Source organism: Dromiciops gliroides, chromosome 3, assembly GCF_019393635.1.
Source record: "Dromiciops gliroides isolate mDroGli1 chromosome 3, mDroGli1.pri, whole genome shotgun sequence".
Classification (NCBI taxonomy): domain Eukaryota; kingdom Metazoa; phylum Chordata; class Mammalia; order Microbiotheria; family Microbiotheriidae; genus Dromiciops; species Dromiciops gliroides.
In genome coordinates, this window is record NC_057863.1 from 62,578,181 (window position 1) to 62,586,654 (window position 8,474).

The 8,474-nt window shown below is 38.3% G+C and overlaps 1 pseudogene; it reads left to right on the forward strand.

Moving 5' to 3' along the window:
* Positions 1-6,092: 6,092 nt before the first annotated feature.
* LOC122751479 lies at positions 6,093-6,466 on the forward strand (annotated as a pseudogene).
* The last annotated feature ends 2,008 nt before the right edge of the window (positions 6,467-8,474 follow it).

Consider the following 8,474-nt stretch of genomic DNA (forward strand, 5'->3'; position numbering starts at 1 on the left):
TGTGTCTTGTTGCAGTAATCATGGAGAACTTTATTACCATTTCATCTGACTGTGCGAGAGGAAACAAGTCATTACTGTAGTAATGATCCTCCTCATCTGTGAAACACAACTCTTCCGTACAGGAAAGCACTGGACAAGAGAGGATGTGAACTTCTGTGTGATTATTTTTTTAGTAAATAGAAATGTTTGACAGTCGACATGCTTTTGTGAACAATTCATTTGCAATGAGATTTTTTTTTACATATAAGGTATTTTATTTTTTCTGTTACATGTAAAGATAGTTCTCAACTTTTGTTTATACAAGCTTTACAATTTCAGATTTTTCTCCCTCTCTCCCCTCCCTCTCCCCTCCCCTAGACAGCAGGTAATCTGATATAGGTTATATCTATATATCTATATACATAGACATATATATATATATATACACACGCATATATATATATACACATAATAACATTAATCCTATTTCTGCATTAATCCTGTTACAAGAGAAAAAATCAGAGCAGTGATGCAAAACCTCAAAATAGAAAAAAAAAAAACCAACAGCACCCAAAACAAAAGAAATAGTATGGTTCAATCAGCATCTATACTCCACAGTTCTTTTTTTTTTTCTTGGATTTGGAGATCCTCTTCTATAATGCGTTCCCTGGAACTCTTCTGTACCATTGCATTGGTGAGAAGAATATAGTCCATCACAGTAGGTCAACACTCAATGTTGATGATACTGTGTACAATGTTTGCAATGAGATTTTTTGTTCACAAAGTTTCCCATTAATTTTTTTTGGTTATACATGTACAATCATGTTAAACATATTTCTACATTAGTCATGTTGTGAGAGAAGAATTGGAGCAAAAGGAAAAAAATAAGAAAAACAAAAAAAGTGAAAATAACGCTTCAATCTGCATTCATACTCCATAGTTCTTTTTCTGCATGGGGGGAGCATTTTCCATCATGAGTCTTTTGAAATTGCCTTGGATCATTGTGCTGCTTAGAAGAGCTAAGTGTCATAGCTGATCATCACACAATGGTGCTGTTACTGTGTACAATGTGATCCTGGTTCTGCCCGCTTTGCTCAACATCAGTTCATGTAAGCCTTTCCAGGTTTTTCTGAAATCCTCCTGGTTATCATTTCTTATATCACAATAGTATTCCATTACATTCATATGCCACAACTTGTTCAGCCATTCCCCAATTGATGGTTATCCCCTCGATTTCCAGTTCTTTGCCACCACAAAGGAGCTGTTATAAATATTTTTGCACACGGGGGTCCCTTTCCCTTTTGTATGATCTCTTTGGTATGCACAGTTTTGTAGCCCTTTGGGCATAGTTCCAAATTGCTCTCCAGAATGGTTAGATCAGTTCCCAACTCCACCATGAACATATTAATGTTATAATTTCCCCACATCTTTTCCAACATTTATCATTTTCTTTTTCCGTCATGTTAGCCAATCTGATAGGTGTGAGGTAGTACTTCAGAGCTGTTTTAATTTGCATTTCTCTAATTAATAGTAATTTAGAGCATTTTATATGACTAAAATAGCTTTAATTTCTTCATCTGAAAACTTGTTCATATCCTTTGACCTTTTCTCAATTGAGGAATGACTTCCATTCTTATAAATTTTATTCAGTTCTCTATTTTATATCCCGCAACTTTGCTAAAGTTGTTAATTATTTCAAGTAGTTTTTTTAGTTGATTATCTAGGTTTTTCTAAGTATACCATCATATCATCTGCAAAGAGGGACCGTTTTGTTTCCTCATTGCCTATTCTAATTCCTTCAGTATCTTTTTCTTCTCTTATTGTTAAAGCTAACATTTCCAGTACAATATTAAATGGTGGTGATAATGGACATCTTTGTTTCACCCCTGATTTACTGGGGATGCTTCTAACTTCGTTACATATGATGCTTGCTGATGGTTTTAAGGAAAACTCTATTTCTTCCTATGCTCTCTAATGTTTTTTAGTAGGAATGGGTGCTGTATTTTGTCAAAAACTTTTTCTGCATCTATTGAGATAAATCATATGATTTCTGTTAGTTTTGTTGTTGATTTGGTCAGTTATGCTGATAGTTTTCCTAATATTGATCCAGCCCTACATTCATAGTATAAATCCCACCTGGTAATAGTGTATTATCTTCATGATAAATTGCTATAATCTCTTTGCAATATTTTACTTAAAATTTTTGCATCAATATTCTTTAGGGAAATTGCCCTATAATTTTCTTTGTTTTGGATCTCCTTGGTTTAGGTATCAGCACCATATTTGTGTCATAAAAGAAATTTGGTAGGACACTTTTTGGCCTGTTTTTCCAAATAATTTACATGGTATTGAACTTAATTGTTCTTTAAATGTTTGGTAGAAACCACTTATAAATCCATCTGACCCTGGGGAATTTTTTCTTAGGGAGTTCATTGATGAGTTGTTCATTTGTTTTTCTAAAATAGGGTTAAGTATTTAATTTCCTCTTCTGTTAATCTTTTTTTATCCCTTTTTTTTAATATTATCACATCAAAGTCAACTCATACCCATACCATCTGTCTATGTTTACTCCTTCTATCTGCCCTAATAGAGACAGTTCTCAAGAGTTGCAAATATCATCTTCCTGTGTAGAGATTTTAAGAAATTGTTTTCTTCAGTCAGTTTTTGTCCTTCCTTTTTCAAGCTGTTTACTTTCTTTTACTCTCATTTCCTTTACCAAATTTTCTTCTACCTTTCTTATTTGATTTGGGGGGCAGGAAGGGCTGGGCAATAAGTGACTTGCCTAGGGTCACACAGCTAGTGTCAAGTGTCTGAGGGTGGATTTGAACTCAGGTCCTCCTGAATCCAAGGCCAGTGCATTATCTACTGCACCACCTAGCTGCCCCTCTTATTTGATTTTTAAAATCCTCTTCAAGCCCTTCCAAGAAGCCTTTTTGGGTTTGAGACCAATTCATACTTCCCTTTGAGGCTTCACATTTTGACACCGTTATTCTCTTCTGAGTTTGTATTTCAATCTCCCTGTCACCAGAGTAGCTTTCTATAGTCAGGGCTCTTCTTTGGTTTTTGCTCAATTTTAGCCTATTTCATGACTTTTAAAGTTGAGTTCTGCTTCTGGAGTCCAGGTGGCACTGTCCCAAGTTTCTTGTGCTGGGGCCAGCAGCCTGGGCACTAGCTCAGGGCCTCAGGTGCTGGCAGCTTGCCCACTACACTGGGGTGGCCCAGCCTGGTCACACCTGTTGTGCCAGGGGTTCAGGACTTGCAGTTTGCCTTCTGTGCCGGATCTGGAGTCCTCACAGCTGGCCATCTGTGTTGAGGCTAAGAACCTCCCTCTGACTTGCCCAGATCCCTTCTGCACTGGGCTGTGCTTCCCTTTTACCAAGTAAAACAAACCTTTCCTGGAGTCCTTCTAAATTATCTTAAGCTGGAAAACTGTTTCACTCTTTTTGTGGGTTCTGTTGCTCCAGAATCTGGTTAGAGGCTTGATTTAATGTTGTTTCCAAGGGAAATTGGGGAGAGCTCGGGCAGCTTCCTGGCTTTTCTTCATCATCTTGGCTCCACCTCCCATTAATTTTTTTACTTTCATATATAAATAGAGGAATTGGGTTCATTAGCTGCAGAAGTAGGTTCACTGGGATAACTTGATTCAGTAGGAAAATAATTTGATTCTAAAAAAGGAGATCCACTTCTTACTTTGCAAAATGTGCTTTCATGAGATCTTTTTTTTTTTTTGGGGTGAGGCAATTGGGGTTAAGTGACTTGCCTAGGGTCACACAGCTAGTAAGCATTAAGTGTCTGAGGCCGGATTTGAACTCAGGTCCTCCTGAATCCAGGACCGGTGCTCTATCCACTGCACCACCTAGCTGCCCCTGATCTTTTGTTTTTAAGCCAGTCATTTATTTGTATCCCACTCCATATTTTACCCTTCCTTATGCCAAAGAAAACAATTAAGCAAAAAATCCAAATCAGAGATACTATCTGATAATGTATACAATATTCTGTCCTAGTAGTCCCTGGTTTGTCTATCATGATGAAGGACGTTTCATTTACTCTCTGTCTTGTAGTATTTTTGTGGATTTTCCCATTATTCAGCGTTCAACTAATAAACTTTGAGTTTACAGTGGTATGGAGTATAAGAGGTTGTTGTAACCTTGATTTCTGCCAAATTCCTTTCACATTTTGTCCCAACTTTTGTCAAAAAAAAAAATGTCTGAGGAAAAGATTCAAATTCTGTTTTTCTGACTCCAAATTCAATACTTTATCTGTCACACTACACCAATATACAGTAGTATCATAATTTTTTATCATATTGGCATGGATTGACCTTAAGCAGTGAATATTTTTCTAATTATTTGTCTCTCCTTTATTTTAGGAATTACTGTTTTGGTATTCAAAGTCCTTCATAATCAGTAAATCAATTAATATGTATTAGGTTACTACTATATGCTAAGGCACTATGCTAAGTGCTGTGGATACAAAAAGAGGCAAAAGACAGATTCTGCACTTGAGGGGAGATAGCATGCAAATAAATATGTACAAACAAGGTATATAACTGGATAAATAGGAAATAATTAACAGAGAAAGGGCACTCGAATTAAGAGGCTTCCTGTAGAAGGTGGGATTTTATTTAGGACCCCTCCTACTTCTTCAGTGTTTTTTACATGTGGGGGGGGTGGGGCAATGAGGGTTAAGTGACTTGCCCAGGGTCACACAGCTAGTGTCAAGTGTCTGAGGTTAGATTTGAACTCAGGTTCTCCTGAATTCAAGGCCCGTGCTTTATTCACTGCGCCATCTAGCTGCCCCAGTGTTTTTTACATCTTACTATCTACTACATACTCTGATCAGGCATACAGGTCTCCTTGATGATCCATAAACAAGATACTTCATCTCTTGCCTTCAGGCATTTTTTCTGGCTTTCCCACATCCCTGGAGTGTTCTCTCCTCACCTCTGCCCCCTGGCTTCCCTGGCTTGCTTTAAGTCCCGACTAAAATGACATCTTTCACAAGAAGCCTTTCCCAACCCCTCTTAATCCTGGTGCCTTCCCTCTGTTGAGCATTTCCTATTTCTCCTGCTTGTAGCTTGTTGATACATTCTTTGTTTGTTTGTTATCTCCCCCATTAGATTGTAAGCTCCTTGAGTGCAGGGACAGGTCTTTTGGGTCTTTTTCTATCCCTAGTGCTTAGCACAGTGGCTGGTGCACAGTACATGTTTAAATTACACTCATTGATTCTATAATTATATAAATCTTGTGTATGTCTTGGTAGGTTAACTTCTAGATAACTTATTTGGCAGTTTTTGAATAGAAGATCTTATACTGTATTTTCCTAGTTGGTTTTTTTAAAGTAACATATACTTTTAAATTCAAGTTTATAAATCTCATTGTAGGGTAAATAACATATACATAAACATATGTACATATGCTGACACAACTATGCCTACAAAACACATGTTATAATTGGAGCTCTTTCTGCTCTCCACAAAAGTTGCCTTATGGATGTCATCTGTTCTTCTTCCCCCCTGTCCTGCCAGTGCTTGACTGTTTTTAAGGTCATTATTTATTTAACATTCTTTTCTTTTTTAATTGAGTTCCAAATTCTCTCCCTCCCTCCCACCTTTCCACCACCCCCTGAAAAGGTTAAGTAAAATGTCAATTATGCATGTGAAATCATGGCCTGGCTCACCTCTCCTTAGGCAGCCTGGTGGTTCCTTGCTTCTGGGGACTCTCCATGTTGGTTCCAAGTTTGGTATAGTCACCTAGTTGATTTTAGCCGCTGCTGTACTTATTACTCTTATCACAACTCCCAAAGTCAAATGACCTCCTCAATAGCAGAGATTACTGGCTTGTGCCACCATACTTGGTGTATCAATGTGATATGGATGGCTTATTATGGAGAAGGGTATGGAAACATAATGTGGGGCTAGGCTATAATACTAACATTGACAATAAAGAAGAAAATCCAGTTAATGACTTAGCATAGGGAAGTCCAAGTGACCAGAGGCAAACTTAGGGAACTTAATATTTAAAGGGGCTTTGGAATGGATTTTGTAACATATGTTCAGAGCAGTTTAAAAGTACACACACACTCCTCTTTCTCCTCGGATCTGGTGGCGGGCTGTCGTATCTTCAATCATGGCAAAAATCAAGGCCAGGGATCTTCGTGGGAAGAAGAAGGAGGAGCTACTTAAACAGTTAGATGATTTAAAGGTGGAACTTTCCCAATTGAGAGTGGCCAAGGTCACTGGAGGAGCTGCATCCAAGCTATCTCATATCTGAGTTGTCCGAAAATCTATTGCCCGAGTCCTGACTGTCATCAACCAGACACAGAAAGAGAACCTCAGGAAATTCTATAAGGGCAAGAAATACAAGCCCCTGGACCTTCGGCCCAAGAAGACCCGTGCCATGCGCTGCACGAGGAAAGCCTGAAGACTAAAAAACAGCAGAGGAAGGAACGCTTGTACCCTCTTCGGAAATTTGCCGTTAAGGCATAATTTGTAGAAGTGCTAAATAAAAAGACAAATTGTTATAAAAAAAAAAAGTACACACACACACACCCTTTCAGTTCTAATTCTGTGTGATATAGAACAAGAAGCTCTTTCCCCTCTGTTGAGTATGTTCTCTCTATATGTGTGTGTTACCCACCTCTTCCCCCAACCCAGTCCATCTTTTGCTAACTGAATCATAGCTCATGGTGAGCAAATTCTACACAAGAATTTGTAAAATTCTTTATAAAGAGCTTTGGCTATTACATAATCCCGTCCTAAAAGCTACGTCAGAGGCAAAATACTCTATCTAAAAAGGGTACTCAATCCAAAGTGTGGGGAATGTTGTAATGGAATGCTGTGTATCTAGAGCATGTCTTATTTTCATCCTACCTGTTGTGTGGAAGGGCAAAGCTTTGAATCTAAGAGCAGTTCCTAGATAGTATTGACAGAGAGTGATCTTCTCTGCCTTATCAGACTGATTAATCAAAGAATTAGAACACATGAAGTGACTATTACTCTGGATTTTCTACCCTTAGAAAACAAATCTGTTCTTGAATTTGTTGCATTTGTATTTTATTCTTGAAAGCCTTCATTTAATGCTAAAGATTTTGAGGTGAAGAAAAAGTATAAAAATCAGTCATTTGGTTATGATCATAACTCAAAAAAATGATATTCAACCTATATGTGTACATGTTTGTAAATGTTTAAATCATTAAGTTGATTTTGGCAAAAGAAAAAAACCCAAAAAACCCAAAAAAACCCCCCCACCACATTTTTCCTTCAATTTATTGTTTCTCTGTTACTGCAACAAAATAATTTTATAGATTCCACCTAAGTAATACACATGTAGGACAGCTAGGTGGTACAGTGGATAGAGTGCCAGGCCTGTAGTCAGGAAGAGTCATCTTTCTGAGTTCAATTCTGGCCTCAGAATTGTGTGATCCTGGGCAAGTCACTTAACTCTGTTTGCCTCATTTTCCTCATCTGTAAAATAATCTGGAGAAAAAAAAAATCACAAACCACTCCAGTATCTTTGCCACGAAAGCCCCAAATGGGGTCATGAAGATTTGGATATGACAGAATAACAACAAAACAAACAATATACATGCTCATTCAAACATAAACCAGCCAACCAAAAGCAAAAAGGCCTGAATATGAAAATGCGTTACATGAGGAACAGTAGAGGAAAGCATCCATTTGGGAATCAGAAAACCTGGGTTCCAATCCTGACTCTGCTCTGTCTTGGTTCTGTGACCTTAGTCTCTCTGGACTGGTGTTCTCATCTATAAAATGGTTAGTCATTCATATGCTTCCTTCCAGCTCCAATAGCAATTGGATCTTGGAGTCAGAGAATCTGCCTTCAAATCCTAGTTCTGCCATGGACTGACTTCTTCCTTACCTGTAAAATGAGAGGATTGGCCTGGATAAGTGATCTCCAACAGCCCTTCCAACTCTGTATCTGTGATCCAAATCCTGTGATCCAAAATGTGAGGGGAGAGAGAGAGAGAGAGAGAGAGAGAAGGAGGGAGGGAGGGGGGGAGAGAGGGGGGAAGGGGGGGAAATGTTCAATGTGAGTCATTTTTCTTACTTCTGAAATGTCAAGCTTGTCTTTTCACCCTGTGGTTTTTAGTCAGACAGATCCTGTAACTTCTTGTTATGCCGATTGAGTGTTATTTAAAATAAATCAAAAAACCCTAGCTCAGCTTATCCTTCAGGAAATTTATGTTTATATCAGGAGCCAAAGCTCTTTAACATACTTTACAAATTATTGTTCTTTTGGGCATTTGATAGTTTCAGGAAACTAGCAAAGACACAGCGAGAGAGAGAGAGAGAGAGAGAGAGAGAGAGAGAGAGGGGGGGGGGGGGGGGGAGGATGCCAGAAATGAGGAGAGAGCACTGAACATTTTTCTCCAGTCAGGATTCCTTTCCCTGTTATCCATCGCAGAGCCTTTAAGATTTATTAACCAAACTGAAATATCTCACTTAAGCCCACTTCAGTCATCTGAAGTTGTAT